The sequence below is a fragment of the Rhinatrema bivittatum genome, chromosome 14, assembly GCF_901001135.1.
Source record: "Rhinatrema bivittatum chromosome 14, aRhiBiv1.1, whole genome shotgun sequence".
Taxonomy (NCBI): Eukaryota; Metazoa; Chordata; class Amphibia; order Gymnophiona; family Rhinatrematidae; genus Rhinatrema; species Rhinatrema bivittatum.
The window spans coordinates 71,737,946-71,751,727 of record NC_042628.1 but is presented as its reverse complement, the minus strand read 5'-3'; positions in this window follow the sequence as shown (position 1 = coordinate 71,751,727).

Here is a 13,782-nt window from a genome sequence, read left to right as displayed (position 1 = left end):
AGTGTTCTAAACATCAAAATCACAGAACATATAGAAAGACATGGTTTAATGGAACAAAGTCAGCATGGCTTTACCCAGGGCAAGTCTTGCCTCACAAATCTGCTTCACTTTTTTGAAGGAGTTAATAAACATGTGGATAAAGGTGAACCGGTAGATGTAGTATACTTAGATTTTCAGAAGGCGTTTGACAAAGTTCCTCATGAGAGGCTTCTAGGAAAAGTAAAAAGTCATGGGATAGGTAGCAATGTCCTTTCGTGGATTGCAAACTGGCTAAAAGACAGGAAACAGAGAGTAGGATTAAATGGACAATTTTCTCAGTGGAAGGGAGTGGACAGTGGAGTGCCTCAGGGATCTGTATTGGGACCCTTACTTTTCAATATATTTATAAATGATCTGGAAAGAAATACGACGAGTGAGATAATCAAATTTGCAGATGACACAAAATTGTTCAGAGTAGTTAAATCACAAGCAGATTGCGATAAATTGCAGGAAGACCTTGTGAGACTGGAAAATTGGGCATCCAAATGGCAGATGAAATTTAATGTGGATAAGTGCAAGGTGATGCATATAGGGAAAAATAACCCATGCTATAATTACACAATGTTGGGCTCCATATTAGGTGCTACAACCCAAGAAAGAGATCTAGGCGTCATAGTGGATAACACATTGAAATCGTCGGTTCAGTGTGCTGCGGCAGTCAAAAAAGCAAACAGAATGTTGGGAATTATTAGAAAGGGAATGGTGAATAAAACGGAAAATGTCATAATGCCTCTGTATCGCTCCATGGTGAGACTGCACCTTGAATACTGTGTACAGTTCTTGTTGCCGCATCTCAAAAAAGATATAATTACGATGGAGAAGGTACAGAGAAGGGCAACCAAAATGATAAAGGGGATGGAACAGCTCCTCTATGAGGAAAGACTAAAGAGGTTAGGACTTTTCAGCTTGGAGAAGAGACGACTGAGGGGGGATATGATAGAGGTGTTTAAAATCATGAGAGGTCTAGAATGGGTAGATGTGAATCGGTTATTTACTCTTTTGGATAATAGAAAGACTAGGGGGCACTCCATGAAGTTAGCATGGGGCACATTTAAAACTAATCGGAGAAAGTTCTTTTTTACTCAACGCACAATTAAACTCTGGAATTTGTTGCCAGAGGATGTGGTTAGTGCAGTTAGTGTAGCTGTGTTTAAAAAAGGATTGGATAAGTTCTTGGGGGAGAAGTCCATTACCTGCTATTAAGTTCACTTAGAGAATAGCCACTGCCATTAGCAATGGTAACATGTAGGGATGTGAATCGTTTTAGGACGATTAAAATTATCGTCCGATAATTTTAATATCGTCTTAAACCGTTATGGAACACAATACAATACAGATTCTAACGATTTATCGTTATAAATCGTTAGAATCGTGAGCCGGCACACTAAAACCCCCTAAAACCCACCCCCGACCCTTTAAATTAAATCCCCCACCCTCCCGAACCCCCCCCCAAATAACTTAAATAACCTGCGGGTCCAGCGGCGGTCCGGAACGGCAGCGGTCCGGAACGGGCTCCTGCTCTGAATCTTGTCGTCTTCAGCCGGCGCCATTTTCCAAAATGGCGCCGAAAAATGGCGGCGGCCATAGACGAAAAAGATTGGACGGCAGGAGGTCCTTCCGGACCCCCGCTGGACTTTTGGCAAGTCTCGTGGGGGTCAGGAGGCCCCCCACAAGCTGGCCAAAAGTTCCTGGAGGTCCAGCGGGGGTCAGGGAGCGATTTCCCGCCGCGAATCGTTTTCGTACGGAAAATGGCGCCGGCAGGAGATCGACTGCAGGAGGTCGTTCAGCGAGGGTTCCGGCGCCTCGCTGAACGACCTCCTGCAGTCGATCTCCTGCCGGCGCCATTTTCCCCCACGAGACCCAGCCGAAATCGATCGTTAAGACGATCGAGGACACGATTCACATCCCTAGTAACATGGAATAGACTTAGTTTTTGAGTACTTGCCAGGTTCTTATGGCCTGGATTGGCCTCTGTTGGAAACAGGATGCTGGGCTTGATGGACCCTTGGTCTGACCCAGTATGGCATTTTCTTATGTTCTTATGTTTCTTATGTTCTTATTGCCAAGGCATCTTGATGCAGAGGAATTGCCCTTTTATAGAGCAGCATCGATGACATCATCTACAGAGGCCACGGTCCCTTTAAATCTGACAGAGAGTCATGCACGCGTGCCTATGAACGGTGAAGCACATGAGGGCCAGCGTCACAGGAAGTAGCGGCAGTTTGATCATGGCAGCCTGCCGTGCATCCTTTCGGGGGCCTTCCCCAGCATTGGCGTTCTCCCCACCGGGCTCGGGGCTGGAGGTAAGCGCAGGGTCCACGAGTAGGCCCGCAGACCACCAAACACAACACATAATATAGTAAATCTTTTCTAAAGATACTTACGCTTTCTACTATCATCTTTTTAAGAGAAAGCCTATTTAAATTTTTGCAGCATTTTTCTATATTTTATTTATTTATTTTTATTTATTAGTTTTTATATACCGGTGTTCATGAGAACATGTCACATCGGTTTACACTTGTTAGCAAATATTCATTTAAAAAACATTTGCTATTCGGCGATCGCAGCGAGGACGTCCACGAGGCAGGCCTGCGCAATCGGCGCCACAGACCCGCCGGGGTAAGGCCCTTTAAATTTACAGCCTCACCCACGAAGGGTCTGCCGCCGATCGTGCAGCATCCGGTCCCGTTTCGCCGTCCTTCCAGCCGCTGTTCACGCCCACAGCCGACACGCCAGCGACGCCCAACCAACCCGGAGAGGCCCTGAGGCACTTTAAATTCCCCGATTGTCGGCGCCGCGCGCCGAGTGTCGCGCGCCGAAGGAGCGCGTCAAAGGGGCCTGCCCCTTTGAGCGCCCCTTCGAGCGTCTCTGCAGAGTGGCACTGCCCTACCCCATAACTGCACTTCTCAGATCAGCTCCCTCAGCACCTTACTAAAATGCAAGACCTATACCTTGGATAGCCCCTACGACAACGTAGCCAAGCCAAACCGTAGGCAAGGAATATAGTGGCACATTACAGGTAGCATCCCTCCAGTGTCTACCCCTCCGTTTCCTGGTGCCAGAGTGTTCCTATGTCATATGCTAGCAGCCACTCGCACAGAAAATAATCGTCTGCTGTCCCCCCACCCTGTGCTCTTCCGTTTGTGCATGCCCTATCCCTGCCATCTAGACTACTGTATTTGATAACAGCCATGTACTTGTCAACTGCAATGTTCTTGATAACCACTGTATTTGATAACTGCTGGATTTAGGATAACCACCTCTACTGTATTTGAAAATTTTTGTACACCTCTCTATTACCACACTCTATCAATTGCTGTGACTCATAGTTCTCCTCTTCCTCTCCCTTATACACTGGAATTCGTTCCATCAAATATTTCCAATCCTCCCTCTCTCCCCCTTCCACACATTCACCATTTTCTCACCTCTGATTCAGTGCATTCTATAATCTGAAAGATAAGAACCTCCTCCTATCTCTCTCATCAGCACCCAATTCCATTCATACACTACATCCTAACACCCATTCAGCATGCATCAATACCAAATCACCATTCTCAAATACAACAAATGTAGGCCCAACTCTCCCCAATACCCACGGCATTACTCACATCTAAAAACCATCCTCCCTTCCATGATCTCCCCCCCCTCTCACCCAAATCATTGGTCTTACCGCTCTCTCTCTTGTTCTCCTCAATGCCCAGTCACTAAACAAAAAAACCCCTCTACTCAATGACCTACTCATAGACCAAAATCCGGATATCTGTGCCATAACAGAGTCCTGGCTTAAGGAATCTGATACGGTTCTCCTTAATCAGCTCCCTTCTGATACATACGACATTTTTTCTATCCCCAGGGCAAAAAAGAAAGGAGGTGGTTTACTTTTAGCCATCAAAAAAAAATTCAATATGATTCTCCTCCCCATCCCTCCCCCACCTAAAATTGAAATAGGACTGTTCAAGTCCCCCTCTCTACAAATCTGTCTCGTCTATGCCCCCCCAGGAACTCTACATAGCAACCCGTCAATCCTTATAGAATACATCGCTAAGAACATCTCTATCGACACCCCAGCAATCATATTAGGCGATTTCAACTTACATGTTGATAGCTCCCCCCGGACCCCATCATGTGACGCTATACTCGACTCACTAAATGCTCTTGGATTCAAACAATCCATTGATTTCCCTACTCACAAGGCAGGCCATACCCTCGATCTCCTCTTTACTAATGCCCTCATTCAAACTGACCCCCCCTCCCAAACACCCATCCCTTGGTCAGATCATCACCTTATCAATGCTTCTCTCTCCATCAAGATACCCACACGCCTCGATAACACAAATAAAACTATCCACTACAGAAAAAATTGTACTAGAGATGACCTTATTTCAGCAGTCTCAAACAATCTTGATCACTTAGACCTCTCCAACGCTGACACAGCACTGGCTTCATGGCATGACATTACAAATAATATAGCCAATTCCACATGCCCCCTACAAGCCAAACTCATCTCCTCACAAAACAACAACAAAAAGAAACCTTGGTACTCCCACGAACTAAAAAACCTCAAACAACAACTTCGAAAATCCGAAAAGATTTGGCGCCATGACCCATCTCATAAACATTTGGCACAATTCAAATCCTCCCTACACCTGTATAAAGAAAAACTTAACAATACAAAACGAGATTTCTTCGCTAACAAAATACACCAATTCCAATACAATCCTAAAGTGCTATATGAGTACGTTAACTCTCTTACCAAGTCAGCAGCTTCTGACGTCCCAGATGACGTAGCCAAATCTAAATGTAAAGAACTTGCCACATTTTTCCAAACCAAAATAGACAAGTTGATATCCAGGTTCACCAATGCATCATCCACTCCCACCCAACAATCTGAACCCATCTGCAACCAAATTAAGACTAGAAATAACACTAATATTCTATCTTCTCTATCATGCACTTCTACACTAGAAATAGAAATTCTCATTAAAAAAGCCAAACCCTCCACCCATCCAACTGACACAATACCCACCAAACATCTCCTCGCAATACCTAACCTCATTGCTAAACCCTTAACTAACATCATCAACCTGTCCATTAACTCAGGAAAGGTACCTGTCCCCCTTAAACAAGCAATCGTCAAACCTATTCTAAAAAAGCCTAAACTAGACCCCTCTGATCTAGCCAATTACCGCCCCCATTTCCAATCTCCCTTTCATATCCAAACTCCTTGAAAAAACCGTTAACAAACAACTTACCGACTATCTCGATGACAACCACATCCTTGCACCTTCTCAGTACGGTTTTCGAAAATCTCATAGCACCGAGACTCTTTTACTCTCTCTGTCAGATCATATACTCAAAGGCTTTGAGAAAGGACAATCTTATATCCTTGCCTTTCTTGATATCTCCTCTGCATTTGATACCATCAGCCATTCCATTCTCCTACAGCGATTAACTGAAATTGGCATCACAGGTGTTGCTCTCAATTGGTTCAACTCCTACCTTAGTAACAGAGATTTCAAAATTCAGTTAGGAAATCATATCTCCAAGGCCATACCCCTCAAGCAAGGTGTCCCACAAGGTTCATCCCTCTCCTCAACCCTTTTCAATATCTACATCTTACCCCTCTGTTACCTCCTTTCTAGCCTCAACCTCCCTCACTATATATACGCTGACGACGTACAGTTGCTCATCCCCATTACCGACTCTCTTTCAAAAACCATGGATATCTGGAAAGATACCCTTCAATCCATAAACAATCTCCTATCTTCCATCCACTTAGCCCTCAATACCACTAAAACTGAAATTATGCTTATCTCACCCCAAAACCAACTGAACCCCTCTCTTCTTTCACACATCCCATTTGCTCAACAAGTCCGAGATCTGGGTATCATTCTCGATGGCCACCTCACACTGAAGAAATTCATCAGTAGTATAATAAAAGATGGATTTTTTAAACTTCACACCCTTAAAAAACTTAAACCTCTACTTCATCCCCCTGACTTCCGTACGGTTCTACAAACCATTATCTTTGCCAAAATCGACTATTGTAATTCCCTTCTCCTCGGACTCCCCAACAATGCCATCCACCCCCTTCAAATACTACAAAATACAACAGCCCGGATTTTGACCAACACTCACAGACACGACCACATCACACCGGTCCTAAAAGATCTACATTGGCTTCCCATAGCCTCCCGTATACAATATAAGGCTCTCTCACTCGTTCATAAGGCCTTGTTCAATCCTGAAATGAATTGGTTCAATGACACCCTCCGATTTCACCAAGCCAATAAACCCACTAGACACATTCATCTCGCCACCATGCCCACCACCTCACCCAAACTTTACAAATTAACCTCCACGAGAGCCCGTGCATTATCTATCGCCGGGCCTATTCTCTGGAACACAATGCCAGTTGAACTTCGCCAAGAAGAATGCTCAAAAACCTTCAAGCGCAAGCTCAAGACCTGGCTCTTCACCAAAGCATATACTTAAAGTCCCCGTGCTCTCATCTACACCCTCCCTTCTCTGTCCCCCTTGACTTGGTTTTTCACTATAAGCGGGTGAGCCCCCCGCTTGAACCGGCTTCTACCTAAGCTTACACCATTCCTCTTCTCCCTCCCTCCTGTGTTACCCTTCCCCCCTCCATTCCCTACCTCTCCCCCTCCCCTTCTCACCTCACCTCTCCCCTTCCCTGAACTATTGTTATTTTATATTATTCCCTATAATTGTACATTTTGTATATACCTGCAATCTTCGCTTACAATAATTTACTAATCTAATTTTATTCTTCTGTCACTTCTTCCCCCCTTTTTTCTCTGCTTTTACTATCTTGTAATCATGTTATTCTAATTTTAGTTTAATGTTTTATTTCCCCTTCCTTTCCTCTTGCTCTAGTTATTATGTTCCAATATTTTTTAATTGTATTATGTTAAACCTGTTCGATGTAAAGCGCCGTCACTGGCACTAGTTTCTTGTTACGCTGTGAACCGATGTGATATCTTTGATGAATGTCGGTATATAAAACCGTTAAATAAATAAATAAAATAAATTTGTATTTCAAAAGTGAAAGGAAAAGATATAAATACATAATTTCATAATAAAATAAAACAATAAAATATTAAAGTAGTTAAAGTATTAAAAATTAAAAGTTTAAAGATTCAAAAGGTTAAGAACAGCAATAAGATAAATAAATATTAAATACTAAAAGGGTATAAAATCATTAAAATTCTTGGAAGGCCTGTTGGAATAGCCAAGTTTTTACACCCTTTTTGAATACTTTAATATCTGATTATTTAATATATTTAATATCCACTAAAAGGGCTAATAGCAGGCCCAATGCCACCAGGTGTGCAAACCGTGCAATTGCACGGGGCGGCATACCCGGTGGGGCGGTATCGCAAGCAAGGAGAGGTCCGTGTTGCCACCAGTGGACCCAATCCACTGGCAGCAGAAAAAGCCGGAAGTAGTTTCATACAGGGAGTGGGGGGGCAGAGGGTGTGTCACTTTGATCGGCGGGGTCGTGGTGCAGCTCATCCCATCACAGCCCGAAGAAAAATTTGTGTCCAGGTGCTCCTCCTCCTTTCTGCCTGCACAGAAAGAAAAACATTGCTGGAACTGTGCGGGCAGGAAGGAGGAGGAGCATGGGACGTGTGCAGAGGAGCAGAAGAAATTTTAGCAGGGCCACTACGGATCCCACCTTGCGATGGCCCAAGAAGAGGAGGCCTGGTAGCAGGGCCGCTGCAGATCCCACCTCACAATGGCCCGAGAAGATCAGGGGTGCCGCGGAGCCCATTCCACGGTGACCCACGAAGAGGAGGCCAAGAGGTGAGGTCTTGTAAAGTGTTTGTGTGTGTATGAGAGTGAGTTGAGAGACTGTGTGGGAGTGAGAGTGAGTTGAAAGACTGTGTGGGAGTGAGAGGATTTCAAAAGGGCATGGGATAAACAATGTGAATCCATAAAGGCTAGAGGATGGGAATGAAGAATAGAGCCATGCGGGTGGCTTGCTGGAATGGTGGCTACTACCAAGTGATTACTACCCTTACTCAATAAGCCTTCGCATGGTTAATGCAACTCCAACAGCGAGGAGAAATATGGAAAAGAGGATTTGCATTCAGGCAACAACCAACAAGGACTGAACTACACAGTCTGGGTAAACAAATAAGCGTGGGGGTAGCTTGCTTATTGTGGCAATTACAACCCTAAACCAATTAAACCTGATACATCACTTTTAATCCTTATACAGCGTTGCTCTCTGCTTCAACGGCAGGGGGATATGTGGAAAAGACATTCAGACAACATCTAACAAGCATTGGGGTAACTTGCTTAATGCGGTGGTTACTACCCTTAACCATTATGATTCACCTTTGATGCAACTCTAACATTACTCTCTGCATCAACGGCAGGGGGTGGCAGGAAATTCGAATCAAACAGTTACCAACAAGAGCCCTGAACTTGGTGGTTGGTGAAACAGCTAAGTAAGGGGAAATAAGTGTGGGAGCTTGCTGGGCAGACTGGATGGGCCGTTTGGTCTTTTTCTGCCGTCATTTCTATGTATCTATGTGTATGTATATGAGAGCCTGTATGATCGGAGAGACAGCATGTGAGACCCTCTGTGACTAGACCAGATATTGCGAACTCTGATAATTGCAAGAAGTGAGGAGAGAGCACATGTACCTTGGGCCATCAGTTTTGGAAATGTGCGTATATACGATGGTTCTGAGGAAAGGTTCAAACATACCTTTACAGGCTAAGTGGTCTATTACTTCTGCTAGATATAAGAATATTATTTATGGGACGATATGCAGAATCTCAGATTTACAACAAATACACTAGACTGCGGTGTAGAAAACCTCTGCTTTTAGCAAAAAAAAAATTTTGCAAAAATGGTTGACTTGGGAAGCACCTACATTGACATAACTGGAAAAGTTAATCCGCTAGACGTGTATGATGGAAAAATATGGGGAGAAAGTAGGTTGGTCGCTGAAACAGCAGGGCTTTGCGATGAGATGGGACACTTATTTAAACTTTTTATCTCCAGCAGCAAGAAGTTTAATTTTGAATGATAGATTTCATAGCAGCACAAGAGACTACAAGTGGTGCTGGATGTAACACTAGGGTCGTTTTGTGATTTCTGAATAGGAGGGGGCAGGGTGAATAGGAGAGGGGGAAAACTATGGTTTATTGTGAAAAGATGTAGCTGAAGACCTGCATGTCCACAGCCCAGAGGTGAGAAGGAGTGCCTCATTCACTGCCCTGTGTGTTAAGGTTCATGAAAGGCAAATAAACACTTCTGAAACGAAAAATTATTAGTTGGGGGGTGTATCTGGGCTCCATAATATTTATTTATTTATTTATTTTTATATACCGGTGATCCTGTGTACAATACATATCGCACCGGTTTACATGGAACAAAACCATCACCTCAGGGGTGAAATACATTAAAACAGGTTAACAAGAAAACGTTTTGCTATGAATAATAGTATGAATGAATGGGGGGGGGGGAGGTTTATGTATAAAGTTGTGGATGGGAAAGAGGTATCTTTCTTTCTAATTTAGGGTGAGGATAAGAGAACAGTTATCTATGCCCTTGAGTAAGTCCAGTGAGCCCTGCCCCAGTGTGAAGAATATGTGTGCAGGGGACGTTTGTGGGGAGTGGCTGTTGGGTCCTCTTGCTCTCACTCGTCCACCCTGCAGGCCTCTAGTTATTTATCATGTTATTTATATATATATGTATGTATGTATATGTCGTACACAGCATGAGGGTGCACTTTTTCACTTGGCTATAGGTGCCAAATTGTGTGGCTATGGCTCTGCCGGCTTTGAGTAATGGTCACATGTAGCTACTCAATGACTCCCAGCTCAGTTCCGCCTCAGTATCTGGGACAGAATTACACTGAGAGTTTGTTGAACTCTGAACAGTAAGATTAGACTGCAAATGAACATCAGAGGGAAAGAATGTGAGAGCCAGTTTCAGTGAATGCCAGGCTGGGACGTGGTGGAGTTTGGCCACAGGGTGGCAGCATCATTCTGTGAGATTCAAACCTCCTGCGACAGACATGTTCACAAGACCTTCCTCTCCTCCTGACCTGTTCTCATCATTGTGAATACACATGCCGGAGACTGAGCAGCCTGTGATCTGACTCAGGAATGGGGTCTGAAGCTGAGCTGCCAGATACCCGTACAGAAACCTAGACACGAGTAACACACTGCCCCCGCCACGTTATAAGGGAAGGGATCACTCTTCAGAGACCGCTGAGCCCGGAGCAACTCCAGGCAGTGTTGGGGACAGGCTTAATCTGTAGGATCAGAGGATCACTCTTAAAAATAAAACAGGCTTCATGCCAAGAGTGAGTTCCAAACAAAAATTATGTTTACTGCAAAAAACAAATAATAAAGCACGTGAATAAAATCAGTTTGAAGTGCACAAGGCAGAAAAATATTCAGTAATGCCACAGTGGTTCTTGCAGATACAAAAATAGATCAGACACAGTCCCAAAAAGAATAAAAGATAAGTCCTCAAACCACTTTAGCACTGGGGATCATAAGAACATAAGAACATGCCATGCTGGGTCAGACCAAGGGTCCATCAAGCCCAGCATCCTGTCTCCAACAGAGGCCAAACCAGGCCACAAGAACCTGACAAGTACCCAAACACTAAGAAGATCCCATGCTACTGATGCAATTAATAGCAGTGGCTATTCCCTAAGTAAACTTGATTAATAGCCTCCTGATTCTTCTCTAGAACCCCTCGGATTCCAGGAAAATTCTCTTCTCCCACAGGAAGAAGGTAACCTTCTGCCTGGTGACTATCCCAGCTCCTTGGCAAGACCCTCCCTTCTTCCTTCTTGGATCTGCACGCCACTGGATTGACCCATGGAGTCCTCTTCAGGAATGGAAAAGAAAGAAAAAGCACCGCTCTCCCTTTCAGGAACCCAGTAAGAGCCACAGTCCATGGCTGCCTCTCTCGCCAAAGCACTCCTGCCAGGAACGTCCCCCGGTGACTCACCGAATCACCATTTATAGACTTCCTCACTGACTCGCCCTCTTGGGAATGGACCCACCTTTCACTGCAAAGAGACCACTGCTCCCTTGGAATCTCCCATTGCTGGAATTTTCCATCTTACACATGCAGCATGCATTCCAGATGCTCAGCACCTGGATAACTTAAAGAGACAGCATGATACAGCTTCTCAGCAGACAGATAGCCTACATACACCACATGTGCCCCAGACTGAGGAGCTAGAGGGTATGTGCAAACTCTAATAGGCCACACTGCCCAATCCCTCCCTTGTCCGCTCCCAGGCCCATCTCTGTTATCTTCCCCAAGATCTTACTTTTACCTTCCATCCTTCCCCAGTCTACTCCCCAACTCATGACTACAATCTTACACGACTCATCACTGTCATCCTCCATAACACCTCTCGTTCACCTGCAACAACAGATCACTGCTTTCCTCCCCTGCTACTCCCGTCAACCCTCTCACTCTCACCTGCCACAATCTGTAATTGCCACCCTCCACAACTCCTCACTGTCATCATCTCTACAAATCAATTACCCTAATACACAAATCCATCCATCTTCAACTCCAACTCGACCTTGAAATCCCCTTCAAATTACACTCTTCCAACAGACCAATTAGAGATATTCACAAAGGTATGTTGAATTTCCCCCCTACCAAAGCCTCACGCCTTTCCTCGACCAAAGACCGAGCTTTTTCAATAGCAGGACCAGCTATATGGAACAACATTCCTTCAAGCCTCCGATTAGAACCCTGCCTAATAATGTTCAGAAAAAAACTCAAGACGTGGTTATTTCACCAAGCATTCGATGACCCTCCAGACAATCACTAGTCATATTTTATCTCACCTGGACGTAGAGGATAGAGGTCCACTATCCTTTCGAACAAAGGACAATCACAGGTTATAGCATTTAAGCTCTAACCCAAATTCCTTTTGTATTATGTTTTAATTACCTCCTGCCTTTACCTTTCTTCCAGCTTTTAAGCTTCCCAAGTTTTTTACTCCTTGTTAAATGTAACTTTGCCTTATTCACCCTCTTGTTAATTACTTTTATTTATTGCTTCAGTTATACCCTTGTTCTATGTAAACCGATCTGATATGGTTATTACTATGAAGGTCGGTATAAAAAAGTGTTAAATAAAATAAATAAAATCTTCCCTAAAAAGTCACCGTCACCCTCACCCTTCCCAACCATTCATTTCCATCCTCCACACTATCACCCTCCCCGACCCCTCACTGTGTCAAGGCTGGGAAAAGAAAGTAGGTACAGAGTCTAGACAGGGGAGGTACCTTGGTTGTCAGATTTAGGCTTACATTTCAAGGCTGCTTGGAGATTTTAATGGTCATATAAATCAAGGTCCGGTACCTCCAGCTGGCGATATACTATTCACCACCTTGTCTGGACTAGGTTGGGAGCAGTTTTTTCACTCCCCCACTCAAACATGGCCATACTATAGATTTGATTTTTATATGATTTTTATATTTGTATTCAAATCTACTTCCAAATCTTTCTATTTTGACCATTCCTTGGTTAGATCATTATTTAATTTCCTGTTCATGTCAGCTTCAGCCATGTCACTTGCCAAAAAAGCTCTCCACATTACATCTTGAGGTGTATCTGCTTCTGATAAACAGATCTATGTGATCAAATGAAATTAGCATTTTACATAAACTAAATCAATATGACCAAGGAGTATTTTTCAAGTAAAATGTGATCCTCAGGTAACAAGGTGGCTTTTCTATATTGTGAAGTCCTGAGTCTTTGTATTTTCTTGAAATGATCATACTACTGCTCATTGCAACCAGTTTGCAACTTTTTTCCCTCAAAAATAGCCAATATTCATGCCAGTGATCTTACAGCTAATAAAAATGATCTGCCTACTGATCCGTCTAGCTGGAGCTCCGTTGATTCTGTTTCTGATTTTTTTTTTTTACCACTTCACAGTTAATGGCAAAGATGAATAACACCACTTGTGTCCTCTCAATCCCTGCTCAACAGCCTTGTTGAAGGCAGTCAGTGATGTTATTATTAAACCTGTAAATCACATCATTAATCTCTCCTTGTCATCTGATATTTTGCCACCTTCCCTCAGAGGAGCATCAGTTGGACTGATTTTTAAAAGGGCAGATGTTGACCATACTTTCATTGCCGCCCACCCAATTTCTTCCCTGCCATTTTTGACCAAGATAATCGGATCTGCAGTACTTTCTCAGTTGAATAATTTTTGCAGGATAATTCCCCCACAGGCCAGTTTCAATTTGGGCTCGGACAGGGCTTCAACACTGAGACCCTACTAATCTCCAGTGTTGACACTATGATAAGAGGTTTTGATAAAGGAGTTATTTACATCTTAGTCGGCTTAGATATAGCCACAGCGTTTGATACCCTTGATCATAACATCCTCACAGTCACTTGTGATAGCCAGAAATGTTCTGAATTGGTTTTCATCATATCTAACAGGGCACCAACAGCAGATTCAATTGGGGAATGCAGTGTCTGATTTAGCTAGTGTGACTGCTGGGATACCTCAAGGGTCAATGTTGTCAGCAACCTTGTTTAACATATATCTTGCATCCCTAATACATGCTGGCATGTCTTTGGCATAAAAATTACAGAAATTATGCCAGTGACATCCAGCTTTCTTTCTTTTACTTCATCCTGTCCTGTACAATTGGTCTTATAATCCTTTGCTTAAGCTTTGTTAAGAGATAGTTCTTTCAT